This window comes from Juglans microcarpa x Juglans regia, chromosome 5D (assembly GCF_004785595.1).
Source record: "Juglans microcarpa x Juglans regia isolate MS1-56 chromosome 5D, Jm3101_v1.0, whole genome shotgun sequence".
Lineage (NCBI taxonomy): Eukaryota > Viridiplantae > Streptophyta > Magnoliopsida > Fagales > Juglandaceae > Juglans > Juglans microcarpa x Juglans regia.
Window position 1 is genome coordinate 26,963,196 of NC_054602.1, and position 16,900 is coordinate 26,980,095.

At 36.8% G+C, this 16,900-nt stretch overlaps 1 long non-coding RNA gene across 1 annotated transcript; it reads left to right on the top strand.

Moving 5' to 3' along the window:
• The first annotated feature begins 349 nt into the window (after positions 1-349).
• LOC121266112 lies at positions 350-16,633 on the top strand. Its single transcript, XR_005940741.1, has 3 exons — positions 350-435; positions 16,387-16,390; positions 16,619-16,633. It is a non-coding gene; the product is annotated as an uncharacterized LOC121266112 (long non-coding RNA).
• The last annotated feature ends 267 nt before the right edge of the window (positions 16,634-16,900 follow it).

Consider the following 16,900-nt stretch of genomic DNA (forward strand, 5'->3'; position numbering starts at 1 on the left):
TCTTAATTATTAACACTACTCAGAAAAACTAATATAAATGATTTATCATAAAACGTATTTCTATGTGCATATCTAACCAATATATATGCAATTAATATGAATAAGATTTTTAAGATTAGGAGATTGTGAAGCTATATGTTTAGGGAAGTACTAGGGATTGAACAAGAAACTTACTAGCTTAAATCAATATATATTTTGGCAAACTGTGTGAAAGGGTACATATGATCTAATCATACTTTTCGTCACTACCTAATTTCTTCAGTCTATTCACAAATCATAATAAACCTTAATTAATGGTAATATTAACAACACCGGCAACATTAATTAAATGAAGGATTTGGGAAAATTAGTAGGGTTTACTAAAATGGAGATCTTTCGAATGCCTCATTGGTCAGTTCATGTTATAGAGTTACATAAGTAATTAAGAGTACTCGTGTGAGTCCCAATCTGCCTTAATAAATTGACATTGGTTGACAATAACATTTAAAGCAACTGCAGAGCAAACCAAAACAGAAGGAAGTGCTAGTGTACCTTAATTTGGAGATGTTTTAATTAATTCGTAAGTAATAAAATAACTTTCCATTGCTTTGTATGTTTCTTCTTAGTTTAATTTATAACATATTTTTGCTTGCATTTTAATATTAAATTTATCGTTAGATGTCGATCCATCTAGAATAACAAGGCATCACTCAACTTTAGTTTACGATAGTCTATTTATGCTTAATGTCGCTGCAAATATTCTTAAAAAAAGAAAAATTATTTAGCCATAACAAGATTTTACAAAAGTGCAACTCATAATTTGAGGTGCCTTAATTTGGTAATATCTAAGTTATAGAGCTACTTCTATTAACTAACATATCTAGGTTATCCAAGTCATGTCCCCTTGTTGTTTCCTATATATATATATATATATATATATATATATATATATATCGATCGGTTATAATTATCCACTTAACTTTCATGTATTATTGTTTATTCGAATTAATATAGTCATGTACGTACACATGATGTAGTGTAGGGACAATAGCACAAGTGGATATAATCAAAGACTTTCAAAAATTGCCAAATTTTTACATGGAAAACATTGCAAAAGTAGTGCTTGACAATTTCTTTTGGCCTGTGCTATTAATATACCGATCGAACAATTTGTTATTCTGAACCACGCAAACGACAATGATCGTGCATGTGTAGTGTATCTAAGAATATAGCACAGGCCAAGTTTCGAAGAAGACTGATATTTGACCAATTAATGACACAAGATTATGGCAAGGTGGCACATCATTTTACTAAACCAATCGACTTTATACTTGCTTTAATTTCATAGGTTTTGGGTTCTTTTTTATTTAATTCAGCTCTTGAAAAATTAATATACCTCCAATGATTTCTGCATGTCATCTCGAAGTTGTACATCAAAGGTATTGATGTCTCTACACACAAAACATAAATTTTAAGGCAATATGAAAAACACCCCAGAACAATTCACATGAATTGTGATACCTCGTATTTTAGTGTATTTTTTTAATTGAATAATTTTTTTTAATTAATTTAAATATTAGTTTGTTTTAAATTTATCGGATTTCTCGTTGCATTTATTTTATAATTTTTAAGTTGTGAAATTTACTTTGATGTACTTTCTTGGTATTAATTATTGTTTTGCATTTAAATTGCTCTTTACTTTAAATTAGTTTAATGTTGGACTTTAAAATTATTGTATTGTTAAATTTTTATTATTATTTTATTTTAACTAGTCATTGCATTTAAATTATTCTATTTGACTTGCTGTTTTGAAATCTTTTTCGTTGGATCATTTGAGTGACTCAAGATGTGAGGATTGAACCTTATTTCTTTCCTCTATTTTTCTCTTTCCTCTTTTCTTTTTCTCTTTCCTCTTTTTCTTCTTTCTTTTTCTTCTTTTTCTTCCTTCCTCCTCTGCTTCCTCCCTCGCGCACGAGCCCCTCTCTCACTCTTCCCGTGCGTTTTCTTCTTCCTTCCTTAGCCCCGCCGTGCTCCATTCATTGCCGTCACCGCCCCTCTCTTTCTCTTCCCCTCTGGCCGGCGACCACCCCACTCCAATTTCACCTCCTCTCGTGCCGGCGTTTGTCACCACGCGCCACTCTATGCCGCTGCCTTCTTTGTGTTCCCGCGCCGTCGTTGCACCACCACCGGCCACCATCTTTCCACCACAGCACCAGTGGCCTCCCAACTACCTAACCCACCCAAGCTCAGTCCCGATCTGCTACCTTGAGGCTCCTCTAACTCATTTTTCGATTTGAGCTTTTTGGGCTTCAACCGCCGCCCACTGCCAACCACTACTACCATTAACTTCACCAATATCCCTAAACCCTTCCCTAGTAATCTCAAGTCTTCGTTTATCCCTGTTCAAAAGTTGAGTTTTTAAGACCCACGACCTTTGTCCATTTTTTTCACTGTTACATTGTTGTGACGCCACTTCTAGCATCTCCGTGATCCTTTGAAAATTATATAGCGTTGTAAGTATTTTCCCAAAGAACCTTTGAGATTTGAATGTATTTTTATACTAACTCATATTTACTGTGATTTGGTTGGTTGTGCCAGACTGAGTCCAAGGAGTAAGGGGGTCGATTGGATTGGATGATGGAATTGGTTGTGTGATTGATTTATGCTGAGATTTGTTGGCTGTTTCGGGTTTAAATATTGGTGTTTTGAGTTTGACGTTGGTTATGGTGAATATTGATGATTTTAGAAAGTGATGATATATTTTGGGATTATGAGGGTTTTAAGTTTTGAGGAATTAAAATAGGTTATTTTAGAAGCTTAGGCTTAAATATCGAAATACGTGATTGATTGGTAACTTACGGAAATTACGTGATTATTTTTATAGGTGACGATTTACAGTCGACTCGACATTTTTGAAGAAAATTCTAAAAAGTTAAGAAATCCAGGAAAGCGGGGTTCCTATGCTAGACTTTGCATAGAATAAATAAAATTGGCTGAAGTTGATTTTCGGAAAAATATACATGTTTTGTTATGAAAAGAAATTTGAAAATGATCTCAGTTAATTATTCTGCATGACTCATGAAATTATGTATAAGAATAAAGTATCCTCTGTCATGACTGGTGTAAACATGAGCAAAGTTTTGGCATTCTGTTTCTGAACCATGCAAAAGAGAGCGAATATGAAAAAAAAATTGTGCATCAATTATATTTTGTGACTTGATTCTATTATGTTCTGAAAATATTCGGTACTCTGATGAGATATGATGTGATTTTTGAAACCTCTAGCATGACATTCTGTTTCGATTTTGTTCTGACCTTACCATGGGTGTAAAACTGTGGCCTCCATTTGGGTTGGTATCAACTTTTCTGTTTCTGGTGCACCCACTTTGGAAACAAAGTGATTTTCTGCATGATGTTTCCTATTTGCATACTTGGGGCTTCGAGAATGATAAGGGGAAGATTCACATTCTGTTTCTACTTGGTTGGTCGCCGGGGTTTGCACAACCCTACCACGGAGGTTAAATATGGAATTCTATTCTGATATGATGTTTCAGTTATGCTGTGGCAAGGAAATTTTGAATAAGAATATTTTTAAACTTTCATTTTGATATTTTTGATAATATGTTCTAACTCTGCATTCTGAAAATGAAAAGTGTTTTTTTTTGCATTCTGAACTCTGTAAATGCTCATGTTTGCATACTATTATATGCTCTCTGCTTACTGAGTTATTGATAACTCACCCCCTTTAACTTCACAATATTTTCAGATGATTTTAGATTTTCAGATGAGGATCAAGACTATGAAGTATTGAGTGAGATGACTTAAGAATAATGGATAAGAATAGAAAGTTTTTGATGAGTATTAGTGATTTTTTTTGTTAATTATATTGTTGAAATGTGAGTTTAAGTGACATGTAGAGAAGTTGATATTTTTGGGGTTACTGTATTGAAGATTTGATATATGAGTTTGTGTAGATAATTAAAGTTGAAGTGTTTACGTTTGATTTAGAGTTTTTGGAAGTATATTAGCAGTGTTGGAGTTGATTATCAGGTAACATGAGTTAACTATCCGGACCCTAGGGGACGGAGCATTACATGAATAAACACTACTCAGAAAAGAAAATATAATGTGCCACTCATCACCTCTGTACTTTTTCCTGTTTTAAGCACAGCATCCCCATCTGATTAATCGCAAGCCCCCCTGCCATTATGTCTATTTTTGAGCTCAACAGTTACTTATTGAATGGGGCAACCACAGAATTGCCTCAATCGAATAGTCCTACATTGGACATGCCATCGCCTTCATTAAACAGGTCAGCGATGGCATCTTCCCTTCAATTTCCTATCCATCTTCTACCAGTTTCAATAATTAGACTCACCATTTGAGTATGTTTTCCTCAAACTGACAGAGCAATAAGTTCCCAAAACTAAACTTGTTACGCAGTAGGCCTCCTCCCCCTAATTGCCAAACTTGTCATTCCCGATTCGAAAGAAATCCAGTGGTGTTTTCCTATCCTAATCCGGACTCCAATTTCCAAGCATTCAGTCCAGAACAGATCCTCAATCGGCCTCACGTTGACTCAAACTATAGTGCACGCTGGTACCTCTGCATTCCTGTTGTTACTAATTATAATGTACATCAGCCTTTAGAATCATGAAACTTTGGCATGTCCTTTATGGGTATATACCCGAAGGGGTATTTATTTTGTGATAACCATTTCCTGCCAGTATGATAGTTTAATCACTGTTTTCAGCAAGTTATTCTTGTTTAACTTGTATAATTACTTATTTTTGTTGTTTATATATCTGCCCTTTGTGTGGTGATCTAATTTGTGGGTATTTTCTCTCGAACACACATATATATCTACATGCTCGAGACACACACCATAGCTTCAAATCGGACCTTTGGATGAAACATGAATAGTGTGTAAATGTTCCGACTTATGGAAATTGATATATCTCCACATAATTCTGTTTTTTTCATAGTGACATCAACGCAACATTGATGATTTAAACTTTTTTGTCTTTGTAAGTTTTGCTACTAATTGAACGAGATAAAGTCCGTATCATGGCTGTTATAGTTTTTTAATAAGCAAAATAAAGTTCTAAAAGGCCATACTTGTTTTAAAATGTTAAGTGATAAAAACGTCAACATAAACAAACCTTTGTTTATGTTTGTTGGTGTGTTACAAACCAGGATACACTGTCTACTCTAAGAACAAAAGAATTTTGCGACCAAGCTGGTTAATATGTTCTTTAGATGAGTATATTACTAATAATACCCACTGCAGCCAATTGGACAATATCATATTATAAATTATACTATCTCACCATCAGTACAATATACTCCACACGCATTGGACGTTGAGTTGTATAAGCATATAGATTACCCTTCAGTCGGCTTATAGTTTACTAGTCCATCAGATATAATGCAAATTGTTTTCTACTTCGCCCTATGAACCTGAACCATCTATTTACCCGCGGACTAGCTATCGTCAACCACAAGTTTATATGTACTCCATGTCTTTGTTGTTTGCTTTGGAAAAAACTCTAAATACTTATGCCATATTGTGAAGAAAGACACATCCACTCAATGCACGCATAGTAGTATGAAAATATTTACCCCCCTCAAACTAGTGTATATTATCAATCTAGGTACGATAGGAGGAATGCCATAGATTTCCTTTATTCTTGCAGTTGCATTGTCATTCTTTCTTTTAAATGGTCTAAGATTTGTTTTCTTTCTCCCTAATTATTCTATGTACAACAAAAGAATCATTCTGAGCTTGTTATCCAATTGCCTTCCCCTTAGAAAAGGTTTAAGGGGGTTTGCATACTATTACTTTCGACTATAGGCGACGTGATGCTCTTACTCAAGATATGGTCTTGTGCAGTCCAATCTTTCTGTATTAGATTTCAGTTCAACTACAACGTATGAACTAAAATTTAGACTATTTTAGTAAATTGATGCAGTATTTTGCTGCATCAATTTAATTTTGGCTAGTTGATTCTACTAGGGTTCATCTTATATTTCACAATGTTAAGGCGATCACAGTATTAAAATCAGTGCTTCATTGCCTTGTCTGAACTACAATCTTGATTGACATTTTTTCAATTGTCCACGGACACCAACAACACGCCAACACCGGTCTGGCAATGCTTTCCACTCACTCATTATACATCCTTCTGAACCTAACTTCGACCATTATGTTTAGTCTATTGCATGGCCTATGTTCTCATCTTTGCACTTTCCCCTCTATTTAAGTGCAAATTTTTCGATTAACTAATTATGCTATATTACCCTTTTTTAGATGGACAAAAGTTGGATGAACTTGCCTCATAGACTTTGAGACCCTGCATATGCCGAAGGGGTTAACCAATTCCTCACACTAGCACGAAGCCATGCTATGGGAAGAAACCAAATCCGGTGTTCTTGTCGGTTATACTGTAATAATCTATGGTTGCCTTTCAGAGAGGTGGAGACTCATCTGTTCATAAAAGGCTTCAATCCTACTTACACCCAATGGATATTTCATGGGAAGGAGGAAACTCCCCCAGTGAATGATGTCGATTCCGATCTAGATCTTAGTGATGAAGATGAATACATCGATGACATTGACCATATGTTATATGACATATGGGCAGGGACATAATGTCCCTCAGCATAGCCAGGATGACACTATTCCGTAGCCTTCAACCCCTTCAGTACCTAAAACTTCATGTTTACCTTCTTTTGAATAGCTACCAGAGGATGCTCGTCGTCCACTATTTACCCGTTGTACAAAATTCAGTAAACTCTCCTTCATTGTTACACATTAAATCCCTTGGTGGTTGGTCAATTAAGTCATTGATATGTTGCTTAACTTGTTGCAGGCTGCCTTTCCTGATGCGGCTTTTCCACCGTCATATGAAGAGGCAATGGAGTGAGGGTTGGGGTTCAAGTACCACAAAATTCGTGCATGCCCAAGTGACTGTATATTATTCTGGAAGGAAAATGCTGATAAGACTAACTACCTTGTCTATAATGCTTAGAGGTGGATGTTAAATATAAATGGGAGACAAGTGATACCTCAAAAGGTGTTGCGTCATTTCCCGTTGGTGCCAAGACTTTAACGGTTATATATGTCTGCAAAGATATCCGCTGATATGCGATGGCATAAAAACCAACGACCCACAAATGATACCATTATGAGGCATCTTGTGGACTCTGAGTGTTGGAAGACATTTGATCAAGACCATAGTTGTTTTGCTAGTGATGCTCGTAATGTTAGGCTTGGCCTGGCAAGTGACAGTTTCAATCCCTTCAACAATTTGACAAAACCTTATAGCATTTGGCCAGTGATCCTCGTGCCGTATAACTTGCCTCCATGGTTATGCATGAAAGACCAATTCTTCATGACATCCCTAATTATTCCTAGTCCTAAATCATCAGGGAATGACATTGATCTTTACTTGTAGCCGTTGGTTGATGAATTGCTAGAACTTTGGGAGCATGGGGTGCCTACATATGATGCCTCCACTAAGGAAACATTTAGGTTGCATGCTACCTTGATTTGGACAATCAATGACTTTCCTACCTATGGTAATCTCTCTAGTTGGTCAACTAAAGGAAAATTGGCATGTCCAACTTGTAATGCTGGTACAGAGTCAAGCTGGTTGAAGTTTGGCCGTAAACAATATTATATGGGACACTGGCGATGGTTACCACCAGACCACATTTGGCGAACCAGAAAAGCCTTGTTCAATGGTAAAGCCGATCACCGCATTCCACCAAGGGTGTTATCTAGATCAGATATTATAAGTAAACTACAGATGCTTGGGATGTGGAATTTGGTAAATCAAGTAGGAAGAGAAAATGCACTGCGAAAGAGTTGAACGAGACGAAAAATAGCATATTCTTCAAGTTACCTTATTGGCCAACCTTTTTGATAAGGCATAATCTGGATGTTATGTATATTGAAAAAAACATTTTGGATAATATCTTCGGTACTTTAATGAACATTCCTGGCAAAACCAAAGATAACATCAATGCACGGCGTGACCTAGAGATTTTGGGTATGCGGAAGGAATTACATTTGAGGCGTGAAGGTGAACAGTTGAGGATGCCACATGCCATGTACACATTACACGGAGAAGAACAGAATAAATTTTGTGAATGGCTGGCCGAGGTTAAGTTCCCCAATGGGTCTGCTTCCAATATCGTCCGCTGTGTTTCCGTACTTGATTGCAAAATAACAAGGTTAAAAAGTCATGATTGTCATGTTTTTCTGCAACGACTATTTCCTATCGCAGTTGGGGGTTCTTATGTATTGACCTTGCCTTGGCTTTGACAGAACTCAGCAATTTTTTCAAAGAGTTGTGTGCACGAAAGCTTGATATAAATTGTCTATCCCAGCTTCAACGTGATATTGTCATCATTCTATGTAAGTTAGAGATGATATTCCCTCCATCATTTTTTGATATCATGTCTACCTAGCTGTTCATTTACCCCCTGAGGTGATACTTGGGGGTCTAGTATAATATAGATGGATGAACCCATTTGAGAGATATCTTGGCAAACTCAAGCGGTATGTCAAGAATAAAGCACGCCCAGAAGGTTCAATAGCAGAAGCATATATTCACATCGAATGCTTGACATTTTGCTTAATGTACCTCAAAGATGTTGAGACGAAGTTCAATCGAGTGGATCGCAATATTGATGGCGGAGAAGAGGACACCATAGATGGATTCTCGGTTTTCAATCAACATGTTCATCTCTTGGGTATAGCATCCAATGTCAAATTAGATGACAAACTCTTTATCTCAGCCCAATGGTACTTGCTTAAGAACTGCACAGAGATTGAACCCTACATAGAGTATGCATCCCTGATATCTTAGTTACATTTACTTATGTTTTCCATTCGGGTTGTCCCTATCATGTGTTATGTTCCCGTCATTTTTACGTACATGGTTTCGGCTTTTGTGTTTTGTGTGCCGCGAGCACTACGAGAAGTGTAAGTTGCAAACACCAAATTCATTCGATCGCATGCACAAAAATGAGTTTCCAACTTGGTTCAAGAAACGTGTAAGTGGATAATCTCAGTCTAGTTCGAAAGTTTCCCCTACTAATGGCGATTCCCTAACACCTTGAGGCCTTAACCATATTCTTACGTAGGTTCAAGACCAACGTATAATCAACCCACTTGATGTGTCAATAGATTTATATGCATTAGCCTGCGGTCCTGACCGTTGGGTTGGATCATATTCTGCTTGCATTGTAAATGGGAAAATGTTTCATACGGATGCAGCGTGAACCGTGGCGACGGACACAAAATTCAGGTGTGGCTGTAACGAGTGAAAATTTGACTAATAATCTAGACTTCTAAGGTGTCTTGAATAAGATCCTTGAGTTACGCTATATGGGAGGGTGTCACATATACTTGTTTAGTTGTGATTGATTTGACGTCAGTGATAAAAAACAAGGGGTTCGAGTAGATGTTCATATGACTAGTGTCAACATGGCAATGACTTGGTATAAGGATGAGCCATTTGTGTTGGCATGCCAAGCTTCCCAATATTTTTACGTAAATGATTTATAGTTGAAAGGTAATTGGTATGTTGTTCAAAAATTCACAAATAGGAATGTGTACGAGATCCCACCAAGGCCGAGGGCATTAGATGACATTGAGGGAGAATCAAGTGACGATGATGCCTATCAAGAAGATGGGCCATCATATGAGTATGCTCAATTACATTGTAATGATGATCCAGTCACAACTCCACTGAGTAGGACTGATATAGAACCAATAAGTATTGATGCACCAGAAGGTGTGCATACGGGCCGTCATGGTGAGAATACCACAGATTTCATCGAAGATGAGGTGGTTCCTTCAGGTTCAAAATATGGTCATGGCGATGTAGAATTTCAGATGAGGAAGAATTCTCCACAGATGAAGATTCAGTGTCAGAATAGACCACCTACTGTGAATGGATAAAAGGTAAACACAAGCATCCATATCAAGTAGTCTACTATGGCCATTACTGTCAAATTATATAGATTTACCAATTAAGCTCTAAATGCTTTATTTAGTTGTGATAGGCTTTAGATATCTACATCTTTATCTCGATCCACATCGATTTAGACTTGATTGGGGTGTAATGCTGATATTCTTGTGCAGGGCGCTTTGAGTGGTGCTTGGGGTCCCAGGAGTAGTAATTTGTCTTAGCTGGACTTGATTTACATGCATTAGCTTATTTTCTTGGATATTTTGTGTTGCTTCCAACCCTAAAAATCCTAACGAATTATTCACTAACCATGTGATGGATGTGTGTTGTTACTGCAGGCGCAAAAAAGGTGCTAGTTTACACGACAACATGTTGTTGTAGCTAAAAGGTAGCTGGTCAAAGTGACAATAAGTAGAGAAATAGTGCATGCACTGTACAATAGTATACTAATCATGTGCAATTGCTGAGCTGCATCTGAAGACTAACCATACAGCTTAACGAGCATGTTTATTATGTTTGGGCATGCATGACTAACTGCTAATTGTTATGCAAACATGAATTGTGTAGAGACCTTTAGTAATGTGGACAAGGTAGCAGGTTGGACAAGATGGCTGTCAACAACCATCCTTATGATCGCTGTTTGGTGCATTAAAGGCTGCCCAAAGGGAGAAAGATGCATTCCAATCGAGTTAATGCATGTAAGCTGGACTGGATATATATTAAACCTATATTGGAAGAATAACTAGATAGGCTAACCATAAAGTACTTGTAAAAATTCATGGTATAAGTTGTGGAAGTGCTAGATATAAGTTCTCCATATCAGGACTAGCCTAGACTTGGATAGGTACAATTTTGACTTGCCTAGAGGGAGAAAGATGCATAACAATTAGCTAACTTATTAATGCAGTATACTACCAGTGCAAGACACAAATAATGAGCATTTAGTAATAATTTGCATGGGTAGGGCATTCCAATCGAGTTAGTGCATGCAAGCTGGACTGGATATATAATAAACCTGTATTGGAAGAATAACTAGATAGGCTAACCATAAAACACTTGTAAAAATTCATGGAATAAGTTGTGGAATTGCTAGATATAAGATGTCAATATCAGGACCAGCCTAGACTTGGACAACATCAGTTTTGACTAATAAGTCAACCACCATGATGACAAAATGCATGTAATACATATTTAGTTGCACTGCATTGCACTCCCCTGCCATTAGTGCGACACTAGGGAATACAATTAGAGGTAAATTGTTGGATATGATGACTATATTGGATGCAAGGGGAGAAAAGCATATTATGCAAATGTTGGACTCCTTTATGCCAATATATAAGTGATTTCGTAAATTATTACTAAATGTAGCTTCCATTAAGGAAAGTGTAAGTCAAACGAAAATTGTTGTTTCCCAATTTTAAAAGGTAAACATGACACCTACAAAAGTAGCAGCAATTAAGGATTATGTAAGATGTCCATATTTGCAAATAATCTAGAATTTTATTCCCAAATTTATGATATGCAAAACTCCAAGATGGTGTGTTGATCAAGCAGTTAGTTTTATAAAAATGTAAAAAGGTCATCTGATGAGTCAATAATGATTTAATGCTACTCGTGAAGATACATGATGTAGTATGATGCATATGCTTCCTAGGATTTTGAATTTACGTTAACTTAAAAGAAGGTATTTGGCATATCTGCCATGTGTATAATCGGTAACTTAAAAAGTTGCTGTAATTTGTAAAATAAATGCAACACTCGTTATCAATGGGGTGGGGGAAAGTGTTGGCGCTGGAATTAGGTTGGGTGGGAGTTTAGATCCTGAAAGTGGCAATTAAAGGGGTAAATTTGGAACAAATGCATTTAAATATGTGTCAATCAGCTGACATCATGTATTGAGTTGGTGCTCAGTACATATAGATGAAGCTCAGGTCAGGAGGAGTTTGGTTTTGAACAGAAATATTCCCCCCTCTTACCGACTCTGTTTCTGAGGAAAGTTGGGACCCTTTTGCATCCAAACTCTCGACAACTGCTCATACCAGTGCCTCAATGCAGATCCCCACCATAGTTTAAAAGGTTCAAGGTAAGTGGAAGGTATTTCTTCAACGGTTTCTTCAAAGGTATTGTTGGGTTCACAGAAGAATGCTTGGTGTTAGCTCCTAGATTGTTCTATGTCAAAGTATTTGTTCAACAGTTTTTATTGATGGCATTTATTTCTTAGTTGGGTTTTTTTTTTGGACTACTTTTTTGAGATTCATGCAGCAATTTCCTTATGGGTGGGAAGAAAGTTGCTACTTTCTTGTGAGTTCTCTTAGCTGGGATGGGAGCAGGACTTCCATATTATGTGGAAGTTATATAGGCTACCTAGGGTGTGGGGAAACAACATAGAGACAAATAAGTAGAGAGTGATATGCTTTAGTACAGAGTAATAAAAAAAAAGACAAGAAAACATTAGTAATCCAAAACTATTACATTCCAGGTCAAGTTTGGTTTTTTATGTGGCAATGCACTCCATTTATGACAACACTTTTGCATTCTTTAGTTACCATCTGTGCTAAGATTTAGGGAATTGAACTCCAGCATATTATGAGATTTTTGCAAATTTCAGAATAAAATATGCTTCCTACTGGCTGAAATCCAATCATTTATTGTCTTGCAATATTTTATGCCTTATCCTTGGGTCAATTGATGAATGACTCATTATTGTGCAGGTGATTCTATTCCCAGTAACCAACCATTGAGTCGTAGGAGACAGTTTTTATTGTCTATCACTTGGATTACCAACCTTGTAAGGTGGGAAGTTACGAGCAGCAGTATTAGCCCAGGTAAAACTGTAGGGGTTAAACTACTTTCCCAAAGTTAGGTTGACACTAGTGAACATGCATGGTTTGTTGTTCAGAATTAGTAATGTAAGCCTTTAGTTTGCATGAAATTGGTCATTGCAAAAAAATTGAGTAAATTAATATAAATTTTCTGCAGTTTAGACAATTAGTTTTCAAATACAATTGTCACTTAATCATATGCCTAGGTTAAGGGAAATTGCCAAATTCGTGGTGTAACATTAAAGACCTATGGTGATCAAATTTAGTTGTTGACTAATTATATTAAGAGCATGCCAAAATGGTTAGGAATGAGAAACAATTTTAGGGGTAAGCGTGTGTTGAATAGGAGGATCGATCTACTATTATTGGAATTCGGTATTAACCTGCGTGGTGTAATTGGCAGTGTCTTCCTCCCAAAAAATAGATGACATAAGTAATTTTTTGTTAAGGGAGATTTAAGAAACATGAGTAACAAACTTGGACATATATTGCATTATTCAACTTATAATCAATGACTTTTCTTCACACTTAATATATTATTTTTATACTAATGTGTGATATTACAGACAAATAAAAATAAATTGAGGGTAAATGTTTAATAGAATCAGCAGTGGCCTTAATTCAGTAATTACTTTCTATTTTGATACATGACTTAGAGATTCAGCGTCCAATTGTTGTTCTAATGTTATATGGCCCAAGTCAATATTTATTTTACAGTTCATTTTTGTCACCTAATGTGGATAACCGGATGGAACAAAGACAAGGGGTCCGAGTGAGGGGTCGCGGAGTGTTGAAGTTTAAAAGACGACATGCACTTTCAATTAGAGGCTGACCATGATGGAGTTAGGAAGAGGGTCAAGGCGAGAGCCCTGATCAGTCAACACAACCGCCGAGTGTAGAAATAAATACTTCCAACGTCAATCCATTACCGGAAGCCAACACTAATAGAGACAATATTTGGCGATGGAGCCCTGATCAGTCAACACAACCACCGAGCGTAGAAATAAATACCCCCACAACGCCTTCAATACCGAAAGGCTTTCTAATAGAGACAATATTGGTAAGTAGTATTGATGTTTATTCACCTAGCTGGAGATTCCTTTGCTATGCACCTGATATTTATTGATATTCGTAAGAGATTTTAAATTATATGAAGTTAAAAATTTATTCATCGTTTTGACATCTTAATGCTTTAGCGGATGGGGTAATGGTTCCCGTAACGAACATTGCACAGCAGAAACGGGGGCTTGGGCTTGCTAGGTGCACCGAGTTCGAGAAACTGAGAAGGCATGGGAAAGTACCTTTGAAAATAAATGAGGGGGAAACAACACCATGCTTTGAGGACACCTCCATGTTTACAACACGAGTAACATGGATTTTGAAACATCATGCAGACATGAACCATGCTAGATAGACGGATGTACCCAAGTTCGTTAAGGATAAGTTGATTGACAGGGTTAGGGTAAGAGATTTATGCATTCACTGCTATTGTAAGATAGGCCACTGCAACAATTTTTGATAAAATTGAGAATTTTGTATATTTGTAGGGTTACTTCGAATTAAATTGGGAATTGAAGAACCATCGGTTGGCAGCTTGGAAGTAATTGAGTAAGAGATTTAACGCCTTCCACCATGAGCTGCATAAGAAGTAGTTGGCAGATGCGAGCCATGATGAGGCATTGGCTACTAATGTAGAGTTCGTCGACCCCATAGTATGGGCTAAGCTATGTGGCCGATGGGGAAGTGATGCATTCAAGGTATGTTATTGGGAGTATGTATATATCATATGTTATATACAATTTAGACATCATGTACTGAAGTGGTTCGGTAATTTGGCAGAAAAATAACCACTTCGTTCTCATGATGGCAGAAAATCTCAAGCAATATTAAGGAGAATTGTAAGAAGCTGAAGATTAATCACACTGCAGGGCGTAAATCTTTTGTGAGAATCCTAGAGGAAAAGGTACATGGGTTCATGGTATTTGCTAACATAATCATTTCATAGGGATTTATGTAATGTTAAGCTCTCAATAAATTGTTTGTACTCACTTTTTTCGTAAATACTTAGCATGCTGTTAATTTGTGTCTGCTTGGAGGTAAATTTGGTAAGTTATTGACTTAACAGTCAAAGTTGTTTTTTAACATTGATCCCCTCTATTTAAATTGAGTAAATTATGTGGTCATTGTATCGTATTTGTTATCAAGTAGAGACACACATGTTGAGTAGAGAATCATGCATGTGCAAATCTGATATATATTTTTCTTGCTTGGCCATATACAAGTTAGGTTAGGGATTAAGCCACACAAAAATAGGAATGTGGGGGAGAGAATATTTGAGGAATATGTAACTAGCTGGGTAAGAGATGGTAGATTGTCATGTATTTGCAGATTGTGATTTCTAAATAGTTTAGTTGTGCGTACCTTATGCCTCATCGGTACTTTTTAACTTAATACATTGCAAGCAATATTTAAAAACATGAAACTATTAACTTTTATGTAGATTATTAATTTTTTTGATATTTTGCATACTGGATTAAAACCATAGAGAAAGCATTATGTTGGGTTAATTTTAAAAAAATCAAAAGCACACATTACTAGATAGGCTATAGATGTTTATTAACTGTGGCTGCACACTTTACACTTCGCTGCAGACTTTGTTGTTGATTTTTTGCTCATTAGTTTCAGATTATATGGGCTGAACCATGTAAGTTCTAAACTGTCATTTGCTTTTTCGTAATAGCGATCTGAAGGAGCAAACTTGGTTGACTTCTACAAGGAAGTCCGCTGGTCTAAGAAGAAGGATAAATTTGTCACAGATGCCACTGAAGATATTTATGTAAGTCTTCTCATACCTTTCAGCCCATATAGACAAATAGCTGGATTATGTTATCTGAAAATAAGCAGTGTTTCTTGTATGGAACTCTAAATACTGAATTTAAGATGTGTGCAAAAGGAGATGGCTGGAAAGATGGATGATTTAGCCCCTGAGAATCGTATTGATGAGGCAGCTAGGGCTGTCTTTAGGGAGGTGCTTGGTCACAGACCAGGATATGCACGAGGCCTTGGAGAGATGGTGATACCAGAGTCTACGAGAGCAAAGGGCTGTGAACGAGATAAAGAGTACACAATGTTAGTGGAAAGATATAAGAAAGATGCGAATGACCACAAGAGTGAACTAGACTATGTGAGGGAAGAAATGTGAGTGGTTGTAGAGAGACAAATTGAAACTGAGAATATGTTGAGGATTTTCATGGCATCATTTCAGTCACATGCGGGAGACTTTTTTTGGGGGATGTAGTGACCCCCGAGCTGCATGCAAGTGTGGAAGTTGCATTTTTCTGACTATTTTTTGGGTGCCTTTTTGGCAGTTAACATATCATGACAATATGTTAGTGCATGCTTTTTGGAAAATGAGGAGATTGTAGGTTGTGGGTTATGTCTGTGTGTGTGTGTGTGTGTATATTTTGCCAAATTTATGACATAGCCTTGTCTTGTGGGGTAGCAACAATTCTGTTTTGTGGAAGCCAAAAGGGCAGGTGTGGGAAGGTTGGGGAATGGATATTCCTCTGGTCAATCTGACAGAAACTTTATGAATAGAGTAGCATGGTTTTGCAACTCCTAACTTAATATGAGGGGGAAAACACAAAGGCTGAGCAGACAAATACTACTAGAAATATGTAAGTATAATTCATTTAATCAAGTTTTTTGCATTGAATTGCTTACACTAGATATTGCCATGCACACTGACAGTTGTGTTGGTATGCAGGTACAACAAAGTGCAGATGGAGTTGGTTTCCTTGCATGTTGTGAAACCAGATGACTTATAGATCTCAGTGTGAGTTCCAATATTGCAAATCGTCTATTCAAGTGTATTGGCAGTTTGGAGATGTTTGGTGGGCAGTTACAGATGTTGACAAGGTTTGATTTTCCTAAAAGTCTATGGTGTTGTGGGCTGGTTGTGCAGCAGATGCTAAATGTGTGATATTTTGTTGATTCTTACCTAATATGGCTGCTTTTGTGCATTATGTTAATTAAATTTATGTACATCACAGTTAAAAACTGACATTGGTATAATAAATTTGTTAATTGGCAGTAAACTGGTGCTCAATTCAGGTT